Below are 14,285 nucleotides of genomic sequence, written 5' to 3'. Positions count from 1 at the left end.
CATTTGGCTTCAAACATGAAGATTCTCCTCCTTTTATTGTGTTGAAGATTCTTCCTATTCATTGTTGGCAGAATAGGTCTATGATATGATCTTATTGCTTCCAAGATTTCCACTTGGTACTCATAAAACATATTAGTCTACTGAGTGTTGGTCACTGCTCGATCTAACCTTTATTTGGTAAAGTTAGAGCCTTCATGCTTATTACTCCATGTGAATTTGTCATCTTTCCATCCTTAGTCATACAAGTTATTACACTCCATCACTTGTCTAAACTTCTTCATTTGTTTTTCAGGCCTTGGTCTTCCTCCTTGCTTTTCCATTTCAGATAATATCATTAAAATCTCCAATAACACACCAAGTCTTATCAAAACTAGGTTTTAGTAAGGATGACAAGGCTCATGTTTCACTTCTTCTACTTGTTTTAGGATGCCCATAAAAACAAGTGAGAAACCACTAGACTTTATCTTCCTAATCAGTAATTTGAGCATGAATATGATGTTGGGAATAATTCACATTCTCCACAGCAAATTCATTATTCCATAGCATAGCCAGACCCCTTTTTCTCCTCCATAGAATCAACTACAAAACAAGAGTCAAATCCCAATATTCTTTTAATAGGCTCAAATCTTATGTTTCTTAGTTTTGCGTCCATGAAAAAAACTAAGGTGTGTTTCTTTTCTTTGACTAAAAGATAGAGATCATGAATTGTTATCCAGATGACTAACACAAGAGGAGGTAAATTGAGTTGTATTTAAAAAATTCGCAATTATAAACCAAATATACAATATAAAATATGAATAATATACGATGCTACAGTAAAAAAAAAGAGTAAGGGTAAGAGGAAGCAAACTTAGTATTTTAATGAGATTCAACCCCACTGCCTACGTCTTCACCTCAAGCTACCCCTTGAGGATTCCCAAATTCACTATCCAATCTCTTTCAGGTGGAGATAGAAACCTATTACATCTTTGAGCTATATTGCTACAAAGAATCCATGTAGAACACCCTCTACACTTGCAATCACCTTACACTTGTTGATTTTCAAAGACAACATCATTCACTTTTGAGAAGTTTCAAACAAAACATGCACATATGAAATATGACAATCAATCATATTTCAAAATTTCAAAGTTCAAACTTTTAATCATCAAATATTTCATGCACATGTGAAAAATGCAATTTGATGTTTTATGAGAAAATATAAATTTTGAGTCTTACTCCAATTTTGAATTTTATCAAGAGATGTACAAAATTATTCTAAGAGTTTTATTTGTAAGCTTGTTCCCTTTCTTGCTCATGCTTGATTTGTTGATATGTTTGACTCCATTGTGTAGACAACTTGAGCTAGAGATTCCTTTATACTTGAATTAATTTGTTATCATCAAAATCTATACGTAGATATATAATTATATGAAGGTTGAAACCTTGGGTTCAACATGAACTGTCAAGGAGTTTCCAAGCTCCTGGCAATTCCAACTTAAGTGTTTCATAGTAATTGGCAGGGCTGACTAGTGGCCTCGGCCACTAACTTATCCAAATTACACCCATTAACTTCTTCATACCTTCTATCTATTTTCAAAGTTCCTTGGTTTACACTGTCACCATTGTCCTCATCCATATTACATTTTTTTCCCAACAAAATATTGAAACAGACAGATTGTGTACCTTGAATTCTTGCTCGCCTTTTCCAGCTTCTCTGATTCTTCCTCTTGGTGCCACTCCCAGTCTGAGTGTCATTTTCAATGTGATCACCAATGTTGTGCATTGACATGGGCCTTTCTACTTGCATTTCTGAACTCACCATCTTGTGCTCATTGTTCTTAGAGCAATTTTACATACAACTGTAAAATACGTAAACGCTGCGTAATCGTTTTGAAAAAGAGTGTGGTCCACTATTAAAAAATTAATTTTTTTCATGTGGGTCCCATGTTTTATTCATTTTTTTCAAAACAATTACGCGACGGTTACACAACTCATGGTTGCAAATATCTTTTCTCTTGTTCTTAAACCCATCATCCTGATCCAATAACTGTTTCAATCCAGGATTAGAACCACTACCACTGCCTTCATGCTCAATATTTATTGGTTTGCACTACGTACAATCCACAAATTGGCCTCCTTTGCAGTCCTAATAAAGGAATAGACAAAATTGTCCCCATTTTTATCATAAAATTAACCAAAACACCCTTATTTCTAAATAAAGAGCAAGCCAAAAATTTGAAACATTTGGATTTCCCTCTCCCTCTCTGTACCGTGCATCTAGCCATCTAGGTCCACTGCCAATCACCCCACTGCCATGCATCTGTAAACTACCCCACTGTCGCGGCAATCTTCTCCTCCACAAAAAGGTCTAATTTTATCAACACATAGGAGAGCGCCAGATATATAAGCTAAAGCTCATGACTAATTTAGCTCTACTGATAGAATGCCGAGATCATTTCAGAGCAAGCCTCAATATTCAATATAACTTGTAGTAAGCAGATAGTCAGACTTATGCGTATCATGCATAAGTAGAGTAGACAATAGCCATTTATTTGGCCAAAAGAATAAATCCATGATCTGTGCAAGATAATTTTTGACGATATATTTATCGCCGCAATAAGCTTATATGAGGAAAAAATTATTTCGGGCAAACTGTACTCGTTGGAAATGACGTTTTAGAAAATAACAAAAAACTGCACAAAACAGAATAATGCAAAAGACCAATTTTATATTTGCGGTGAATATGTTCGTCGCAAAAAGTGGAAAAATCGTCTCAAAAGACAAGTTTCAAAATTTTAATTAAAAAGATCAAGGCGATGTAAAAATTCCTGCAATTAAGGATTTTTGCAGCAATTTTATTTCCAACGGACATTAAATTCCCGCAAAAAAAATTATTTCTTGTTGTGAGTAAGTGAAATGTAATTATAAAATAATGAATAGTAATAGAGTAGAATACTCTACAACCCAAACAAGTCCTTATTGTCATTAGAAATGATTATTCATTTGAGTCGATATGAAAGAACTACATTGCATCTCAAAAATAACTCGTAGAACATGGTAGGTGATAATATCGAAATTATGCGGAAGCAAGACCTAAATAAAAAACTAATGCAACCACACACAATGACCAAAATAATCGAAGTAGTATATAACTCAACACAAAATTTTTGGTGAGAAGGTGAAACCCTCTAAAGAACTTATCAATGGAACTTATACGTAAAACCATCTATCTTTAGCAAATCAAGAGACTCAATCCACTAGAAGAATTCGGTTATAAAAATTCCGCTTCCAACCTCCTATAAAGAACTCTCTTCACCTCCTATAAAGAAGTCTCTTCTATATAAGACAATCAGCATGCTAATTGCCACTTGTTATAGGGGCTCCAAAACCTCTGAACATTTCATCTATCTTGACTTCCTCTTCCGAAACTATTGTGGATTTTGCATAGAACTTGAGTGTAGCCTAAGAAAATGATGGCCTTATGCTCTATTTAGTTTTGTGCATATTTTGGCAATTAGTGATCTCTTGATATTGAAGATGGGTAAATAAATTAAAATAATAAAATGGTAAAAGAATTAAAAAAAAATTAAAAAATTTTGGCATTATCTTTAATTTTGGAATCAGAAAGAAGTCTATCTATGATTGATCTTCTTCTTGTCATCCTCTCTACTAATAACATTTGCCTCAGGTACCAAAAAAAAAAAAAAAAAAAGAATCATCTCTCTTCCTACTCTGACTCCTTTCTCTACACGGTGTTCCTTTTCAATTTCCATCCCTTTTCAATTTCCAATTCAAGAGATCTTATGCATGTCGTTGAAAAATTAAAAAAAAAAAAGGCTATTTTCTTTCTTATAGGAACACATAAGATTTATCACTATATAAGAAGAATAATGGTAACCACACTAGTAACTACTTCAATTGTGAATTTTATAGTAATATAAATATATCTCCAACTATGTTAATATTTCTGAAGTAAACTTATCTGCTCTTTGATTTGGTGAAAAATACAAGCTGACCTTCCAACTATGTTGCATACAAAAAAAGACAACAAAACTAAACCATACTACAAGGAGGACAAAAGGTGATAGCTCAATCAAATCAGAGACTAAGAAGCAATGTTAATAAAAACAAAAAGTAAACTGATACAACCACGCAAACACTCCATGTAAGTAATCTCTAACTAACCTCTTATTTATTGGTGGGCAAAAGGCTGGTTAGCCTATTAAATGATAAAATTACAAGAAGGAATTGCGGTATTGAACATATGATTTCCTCTAAAAACAAGGAAATGGCTATAAGATATTTGAAGCAAACAGAACTGAAAAAATAATATGTAAAGCAAGAAAGGAAATGGATGGAAAATGGAGACAGATGTATGGCTAAAAACTTACGTTGTTCCAAACAGAGCAATCTTCTGTACTTTTGTGATATCAAAGCCAGAATGGTTATCCTCAATAAATATTGTCAAGCTGATCCAAAATTTAGAATACATCAATGCTAATTTTTAATATAATGCAAATAAAAGAAGATAAAAACAGGGCTCACCAAAACATCATTGGCATTGCTGCCATTATCATCATGAAGTACAGTCATAAGTTAATTGGAGCGCATGAAAGACTCTGCCTGGGTCTTGTGATTGCATCGTTCGGGTTCGCGGGGCTGCATGGCTGCTGATGTAGAGGTAGGTCGACGTCCTTACATTGATCTGGTTTCTACAGTACCTCAACCAATTCCAGAGATTTCTGTGACTTATCAGGGACCAAAATATGTAGATGGAGAACTATGTTTTCAATTCTCTAAGGAGGAGATTGTCCGATTCTCTGAGCCTTTTTGTTTCTCCATTGTTCCAAAGTTCTTACGGCAGAGGCCGTCTTTGGATGCCATCAGGCTTTACATTCACAACCGTTGGGGTTTTTCTTCTCTACCAGTGGTTTCAACTATGAGGCGTCCAAGAAACGTGTTTGTACGTATGTCAAATGAAGCAGATTTTCAGAAAGCACTTTCACGTGAAGTCTGTGAAGTGAATGGAATACATTACAGAGTGTTTCATTGGAAGCCCGATTTTAACGAAGATGAAGAACCATCTTTGTTTCCTGTTTGGATCTCTTTCCCTGGGCTCCCGCCCAATTTTTATCAAGAATCATTCTTGAAAATATTCACGGCGCCGATAGGCCGGTATATTCGTAGAGATAATCCAACGGTCTGTGTAACTCGCACAGATGGGGCTCGTCTATGCCTGGAGATGGACGTTTCGAAGGAGCCAATCGCGTATTTTTGGATAGGGCTACCGGGTAGTGGTCGCAAACAGGATGTGATCTATGAGACATTGCCAACTTTCTATTCTCGGTGTAAAATTCAAGGTCATAATGTACGTACCTGTAAAATGAAGATTCTACAGCATGGAGAAAAAGTCTGGGAAAGGAAGAAGGAAGCAGAAACGGAAATTGCAAAAACAGTCCAAGATGAGAAGGTGTTGGATGATATTGATAAAGGCAAGGGTGCGATGGTTAATTCTGAATATGATGGGGGTAATACGAGTAATACTTTGCAACTCTAGGTTGGGGATGTGGTTACAAATCAATCGGTGAATGAATCTATCGGTGTGGAGGATAATAATGTGGCTAACGAATCAGTAGAGGGTGAGGGTTTGGTAGAGAGGGTGGTAAATATGCAGGAGGATGTGGGAGAGGTTAGGTTGCCACTAGATGATGATGATGCTATGCCTGGGGTTGATGATGATGCCATGCCTGGGGATGATGATGATGCCGTGCCTGGGGATGATTTTTTTATATTGGAGGACTGTTTCTGAACCTGATCCGGAACTTGAGACTGAAATATTTGATACTCGTAAAGACTGCCATAGAGAATGAAGAGGAGGAACCAAAAAACAAGAAATTGTTTGCGGAAAACTTTTGGTAAGGTTCGGAGATCATCTCGGGTTTTAGCCAAACCCAATAAATTTTCTTTATGATTGGCCCAATTTTGACATGGAATATCTGAGGTCTACGTACCTCGAAAGGGCGTTTAAAGAAGTTTGTTGGTAAGATGAAACCTCAAATTATTGTTTTGATGGAACCTTTTGCGTCATTTGATAAAGCTCAGGGTATGATGAATATTTTACATATGGATATTTTATTTCAAATGAAAAAGAGGCTGGGAAAATTTGGGTGTTGTGGCAGGATAATATTTCAGTTCAATTGGTTTTATAGAGTGAGCAATTCTTATTACTGCGGGTTGATGATGGGAGTAGCATTTTACTTTTTGGATTTGTCTATGCCAAATGCACTATGATTGAGAGAAGAGATTTATGGGCACAATTAAATAGCCATGTTCTAGGCAATGAATCATGTCTTATTGCTGGTAATTTTAATATTATAAGGGAGGATTCTGAATGGAGGGGTGGGAGGCCTTGCTCAAGAGTAGTAATGGAAGAATTTAAATCTTGGATTCATGAGTGTGGTCTTATTGAAATGAAGGTTGTGGGAAGAAGGTTTTCTTGGTGTAATGGATAGAGTGGTTTATCGAGGAGTTTGGCGAAATTGGATAGAGTGTTCTTGAATGCTAATTGTCTAACCAAAGTGCCTAATGCTACTACTAATTATTTATCGAGATCAACATCTGATTACTCTCCGATGTTTGTGGAATTTCATGCAGATCTTTTTTCTTATGGCCCTACTCCTTTCCGCTTTTAGGAAATGTGGGCAGAGCATACAGATTTTCATTCATTTGTGGCTTCAATTTGGCAGGAGTATGTCGGGCGTACAGGGTTGTTGAAATTGGCCCTTAAACTTAAAAAGCTTAGAGGGGTAATGAGAAATTGGAATAAGCAAATTTATAGTAGAACTGAAGTGCATATACGGAATCTGGAAAAACAAGTTGATGAGTTGGAGGCAGTTTTGATAAATGAATGGGATCCTGGTATTGAATATTAGAGGGTGCAGAAACAACTGGAGTTGGATGAATGGAGACATAGGGAATAGATTAGATTGGCTCAAATGTCGAAAATTAAATGGCGCCTTGAAAGGGATCAAAACTCTAAATTTTTCCAGGCTTACTTATCATATAAATGGAAGAAGCGAGTAGTGAATATGAGTCTTCAAGATGGGACAAATATAAATTCTTCAGAGGATATTCACGTTGCTATTGTTTAGTATTTTTTAGAATTTTTGCAAGAAGAGGCTCCTAGGGGATTGCCGAATTTATCTAATCTTATTTCGCCGATTATGTCAGTGGATGATAGTGATGCTATTTGCATGATTCCGTCTAAGGAAGAAGTTCACCACGCACTAGTTGCTATTCCATCTAATAGTGCACTGGGTCCAGATGGTTTCGGTTCAGGATTATATAAGAAATGTTGGGATATTGTTAAAATGGATGTTATGGATGCTATATCGGAATTTTTTCAAGGAGGTAAGTTGTCCAGATTTCACTCATCTTCTTACTTGGTTTTAATCCCGAAAATTGATAATCCTACATAGTTTGATAAATTTATGGTTTTAATCCCGAAAATTGATAATCCTACAGAGTTTGATAAATTTAGACCTATTAGTCTTTGTAAGGTGTTTTACAAAATTTGTTCGAAGGTGATAGTGAACCGGTTAACTCCTATGCTTTCTAAAATGATATCTCCGGAACAAGGCACTTTTATCCCTAGTAGAAGTATTTTTGAAAACATAAGTCTTACTCAAGAAATGGTTCAGGCTATTCATAAGAAGATCCATGGGGGGAATGTAATGCTTAAATTGGATATGGTAAAAGCATATGATCGTGTGAATTGGGCATTCATGTTGGATGTTCTTCGCTCATTTGGTTTCTCTTCACAAGTATGTGCATTGTTTTGTGAATGTATTTCTACTCCATGGTTTTCTATCATGTTGAATGGCACTACTAAAGGTTTTTTCAAAAGTGGGCGCGGCTTGAGGCAAGGGGATCCTTTGTCTCTTTTTTTGTTTATTATTTTGCAGGAAGTGTTATCTCGATTAATTAAGCAAAAGGTGGTTGAGTAGAACTTTGGACAATTTACACATTCTCGAGGCACTTGTTTATTATCTCACCTCATGTATGCGGATGATGTCGTTATATTCACTAATGGTGGTTGAAATTCTATCCGTTGTCTTTTGAAAATTTTGGCGACATATGAGGAGTGGTCTAGTTAAGAAATTAGCAGAGAAAAGACGACTATGTTTTTTTCGAATAAAATATCCATCGCTCGTAAACGACATATGAAAAGAATTACTGGTTTTTCAGAGGGGAGTTTTCCTTTCAAATATTTGGGAGTTCCCATCGTATCGGGAAGACTTAAAATGACGGATTTGGAAGATCTTGTTAACAAAGTGAGTAAGAAAATCAACGGTTGGAAAATGAGGTTATTGTCCGTGGGTGGTAGATTAATTTTACTACGACATGTTCTTGCCAGTATGGTATTGCATTCTTTTGCGGTGTTATAGATTCCAAAAGCCATAATTTCTTCTTTAAATAGATTGATGAGTTCTTTCTTTTGGGGAGAAAGTGAACGAAGAGGTAAGCAAAAATGGGTTGCTTGGAGTCAAATATGTTGTCCTACTGCAGAAGGGGGTTTAGGAATTAGAAATTTAAATGATATGCATAGAGCATTACATTTAAAAATTGCATGGAAACTGATGCATGAGGATTCTCTCTGGGCTAATTTTTTTCGATTCAAATATATTGGGAATAGGCCTTTGATATTGTCAACTCATCTAAAGGGGTCTCGATTTTGGCGGATGATAGCAAATTGTATTCCTTTTTTTTTGAATAATTCAAAATGGAAAATAAATGAGGGGCATGTATTCTTTTGGTATGATAAGTGGTTGGATCAGGGGATCTTTGCTGAGAATGTTTGGTGGTGGAGCAACCATTATTAAAAGTGAAGGATTGTCGTATCAATAATGAATGGAATATGAATTTAATAGATAGAATGGTGGGAATAGAAACTGCGGATAATATCATAAATGTGCTTAGCAAAAGTAAGGAAGGAACATGTGTTTTAATATGGACTAAATCTGAGAGTGGTAAGTTTACAACTAAATCAGCTTGGGAGTGTATTTGGATTCAAGGTGCAATTTTGGAGGGACATAAATGGGTTCGGAACAAATTACTGCCAAAAGAAGTCTCTGTATTAATGTGGAAGGTCTTCCATGGAGCGTTGGTTGTGGATGACAGAGTTAGAAGAGTGGGGATTTTGTTAACTTCAAAATGTGATTGCTGTGAACAAGGTCAATACGAAGATCAGAACCATGTGTTATTCACTGGGGAGGTTGTTGCTGCAATATGGAAAAGATTTAGTTCATTATTGGGTCTGCCGATTGGTAGATCATGGTGTGAAACAACTCTTAGCTGGTTTCGACGTGTGTCAAATTCATCTCAGGTGGGGATTATACTTGGATTGCTGCCTTCAATTATAATATGGAAACGTTGGGAACACAGGTGCATAGCACGAATGGAAGGTAGATTGGTTTCAGTACAAGCTTTGTGGCATTCTATCATTCACTGGATTGGCGTAATTTCTCATGATGTTTCTCGGGTGTAGAGGATTTCGCAAGCCAACAGATACATTTTACACAGTCTTATGATTCCTCCCATCCCAATTCAAACAAACAAAATTCAACTTGTTTCATGGAAAAAGCCTACAGGTGATCAGTTTAAACTAAATACAGACGCAAGTAGCCTCGGAAACCCAGGGCTTTTGGGTGCAGGAGGGGTGGTTCGGGATATGTATGGTGCTCTGATTTTTGCTTTCTCTATGAATATAGGACATGGTTCTAGTTCACATGCTGAGTTGAGGGCTTTGTTGGAAGGTGTTAAACACTGTATACAAAGAAATATCCGTGCGATAGATATAGAGGTTGATTCCAAGGTGCTTCTTTATTGGTTGCAACATAATCGATGTGGCATTTGGTATTTAGAAGACTATTGGGTGGAGCTACAAACTTTGCTTCTTGATTTAAACTTCACAGTATCTCACATATTTACGGAAGGGAATGCGCTTGCGGACTGGTTAGCGAGGAGGGGAGCAAGGGGAGGTTATTTCGCATGGGATCATATGACAGAAGTGCCATCTCAGCTACAGGGCCTACTGAGAATCGATAAATGGGGTCTCCCCATGTTCAAATGCAGAGGATCAAGTAGAAATGGCAGGTGTTAGCGTGTCATTTATGAGAGGAGCTACAAATGTTGCTTCCTGAGTTAAACTTCACAGTATGTATTAGTGTAGTTTATATTTTTAGTAATTTATGTGTAATAATTTTTTGCAAGTGCTCTACCGAAATATTGTACTTGGTTGGTTATTGTCTTGGGTTTTTAGATTTTTGTTTTTTTGGGCTTTATTTTGACTCTGAATTCTTTGGTCTTCGGAGTCCATGATTGTACCACGGTTTTCCTCAACTACAAGTGAGGGCAATTAATAAAATTGGAGAGGGATCCCTCGTATACAGGGGGCTCTAACTCTTTAAAAAAAAAATAATAATAACAGTGCTAGTCACTAAATATAATATCAACATAAGTAATTATCATCAAACTATATCCAAAGCCCATGTTCTCCTTATTTGAATACAATTTCACTGTTTTAGGACCTTGAAAACAATGTTAATGTTAGGATACTGGATAATTACCAACCCCCATATTAACAGACGAATCAGCATATAATTAACAATAAAAAATCCCAAACCAACATTTGGAGATATTCATACAAAACTATGAATAATAACAGCCAAGATATATCTAAGTTGGCACATTTTCCACCATTAACTTTCCATAGTTCCTCTATCCATGGTACAACCAATAAATTCATTATATGGCGCCAGTTTTAAGACCCACAAAGCAACTTTTTAAACTGTTATGGGTGTAAATCAGGCACAAATAGAAATTTAGGCCAAGGTTTAGCAATATTACTTGTGACAACATGATGCGAGGAGAAAATAAGAGGGAAATGCAAAAACTTCTTAGAAACAAATTACAGAAAGTTAGAAACTGAGAAATAAAGACAACTTGCAACAAGTAGAATAAGCAGAGAAGTCTTAGCAATCTATTGCAAGCCAAAAAGACCAAAAATTAATATACTCTCGCAATAAAACTGAATAAGTTCGAAAGATAGATTCTTTTATCTTATTGATCCCGCAGCCACTTGAGCGCCTCTTCATATCTCTACAAGGGAGACTACCAAGTGTTTACCAAATGCACCCAATTTCAACTGTGGTACTTCAACAGCTTGTGTAGACCAGAAACCGAAAATCATCATCAACTAAACTTGGTAAAAACAAAAGAATCTATAAAGAACATGTCAGTCAAATAAAAGAAGAAAAGAGCAAAGTTGTGGACCCCCTTGGTTTATGTTATTTTGTAATAATGACTTGCGGAGATTGTATTATAGTTATTTGGAAAATATGAGATTGTGTACTATTTATGAAATCTTTGGAGTTTTTAGATGCTTTGGGAGACATGTTTGTAAGTGACAGATAGTAATTCTCCTACTCTTTCGGGTACGGGGCTTTACACAGTTGCTTTTCTCTTTCGGTGACATAATTTGGTAACCGACTGTTGAAGACTTTCTACTTTAATCTAAAGCATTCACTTGAATGCTTTGTACAAATTATTAGAGCTTACGGCTTTGTTCTACTCTGTGCACCTTTGTAGTGATCGACCCACGTTGCACCTGCGACCATCATGCATCATCCATAGACTCGGTTTCGTCCAATAGCCCTGCCACCCCAAAGCCCATCCCCACCATGCACCACCGACCGTTCCATGAACCCAGCTCGAAATGTACGACGGAACTGCACCCTCACGATCTCCCCACAACCCACAGCAACAGCCCAATGTTTAGCCCCACCATGCACTGCTACCACTTGTATCCCAGCTTTGGTATCTCTCAAGGTTTGGGGTGTAAAAAAAAAAAAACTGGGAAACTAGAAAACCGGACCAGACCAGACTGATTCGATATATATATATATTTTAAATTAATATTTTTAATATTATACATAATATTTTAATATTATATATAATGTTTATATATAATATATGTTAATATAAATTATAATTATGTATAAGATAATGTTATTATAATTTATAACATAATTTAGACTTTTGGACTTGTAATTTAGACTTTCGGAATTGGACTTGAAATTTAGACATTTAGACTTATTTTATTTCATAGCAGATTTTCTTTTTATTGCATATTTTTTGTTTTCCGTTTTTGTAGCAATTATATTTATAGACTTATAGTAGATTTTTTTTAAAGCAGATTTTTGTTTTCAATTTTTGTTTTATAGCAATTTTTTTATAGTAGATTTTTTTAATAGTAACAGAATTTTAATAAAACATATTTTTTAACGCATTTTTTTAATAAATAGATTTTTTATGACAAATTTGCAATTTATTAAAACCGAAAAACCGAACTGGAACTGGTAAAACCGAAAGTACCAGTTTAGGAGGGTAGCCGGTACCTAATCGGGTTTTGAAAATACAAATTAAATAGGTACATATCGGTTCGGTCCTAAATTTTGTCCAGAGCCGGACCCGTTACACCCCTACTCAAGGTAAATTTCTTTTCATTAGCTTTTGCTTCAAATATTTGTTCTTTTTTGGAAAAGATAATGTCTTTTCTTTAAGCTCTCTTTCAATGGCTTCCACTGTGTTTGTAATGGTCCTCAATGGGTAAAGCTAAGATCTTTCATGTCTTATTTGGGATTCAGCTGCGTTTGCAAGTCATTATGAAAACTAGGGCTTCTTTATGTTTCTAAAAATTAAAATTTTAAGTTTATTACATATCAAATCTTAGTTACGAGTGTTGATGTTGTATGTGTGACGAGGTGTTATTTTGGAACATTAGGATTGCTAGATGTTCTTTTAGGGTGGGATGAAAACGTGAATTAAATGGAAGGAGTGGAATGGGTGGAATGAACTATGTTGAGTGTAGCTAATCTCAATGAACTGTGTTGAGTACTTCAACCAAGTCATTAACAATCTGGTAGAATAATTTGTGTTTTTTCAATGTTTTGAATACCGTACCGGAAGCCGTACTAGTCAAGGCACTGGAACGAAATATTTAGGTATCAGTACCGTTTCGTGTACCGTTTCAGGATAGTCGATATATGAATAAATTATATATATAAATATATATAAAAATTATATTCTAAAATAATAGTTTATATATGAATAAATTATATATAAATACACATATATATAAATTATAAATAGCCTAGTCTGAATTGTGGGTCAAAAAATAAGCTTGTAATTTGAAAAAATGAAAAAAGAAAAAATTGAAGGCCTGTACAGGCCGAAATTGAGTTACCGGCCGGTATTTGGGCCTGTACGAAACATAGATGGTACCTGTACCAGCCTAATGGCCGGTACGGAAAATGTTTTTAACTTTTTGCACTTATTTATATTATTCTTCCAACATTTGGATTAACCCATTCTATACAAATGCCAACAATGATAAATTTTTTATATATCTAGAACTCAGAAAAAAAAAAAAACAAATTTATTGTTTTTCATCTTAGATTTTGTCATCCCTAATAATATTTGTTGATGTGGTACATTGGTCTCCAGCTTACACCCAATAGCACAAGGCTTTCAACTTTAGTGGTTATTGCTAAAATAGCTTCTTTTTGTTTTTTTTTTTCAAATGAGTGGTCTTTTTGTCATCCCTCGATGCCGCCATTTGGACCTACTATGCCATACCCTCCATTGAGTAATCCGAAGGAGTTGAGAAGATTTCAATAGATTGGCCAGGTACATGTCCTTCTTATTTTTTATTTTTTCATATGTGCATTTGAGGCTTTCTAACACAAGGTCTAATTGCAGCATCCTTCGATGCCACCTATTGGACCAACTATGTCATATCATCCGTCGAGTAATTCAGAGGAATTGAGAAGATTTTAAGAGACTAGCCAGGTACATGTCCTTTTATTTTGTTGTATTTTTTTGTATATGTATTTAAGACGTTCTAACATTGTCAATCATCCCAGCATCCATATATGCCACCTGCTAGACCGACTATGCCATATCCTCTAGTCAATTATCTGGAGGAGTTTAGAAGATTTCAAGAGACTTGCCAGGTACATGTCATTTTTATTTATTTTTTATATTTTTCATATTTAGTTTTATAAATATTCCTTTCAGTGTTTCTAACACCTTGCCTAATTACAACATTTGACTGAAAAGACCTCCCAACATGCAAGTGACTCATCAACTATGCCTAATAGTCTTGACTTTGAAATGACCAATGGTATGAAATTTTTATTAGTGTGCGTTAACATCCTGTGTATTATATAAAGGCTAAGCCA

Source organism: Juglans regia, chromosome 14 (genome assembly GCF_001411555.2).
Source record: "Juglans regia cultivar Chandler chromosome 14, Walnut 2.0, whole genome shotgun sequence".
NCBI lineage: Eukaryota > Viridiplantae > Streptophyta > Magnoliopsida > Fagales > Juglandaceae > Juglans > Juglans regia.
Note: the sequence above shows the minus strand (reverse complement) of the source record.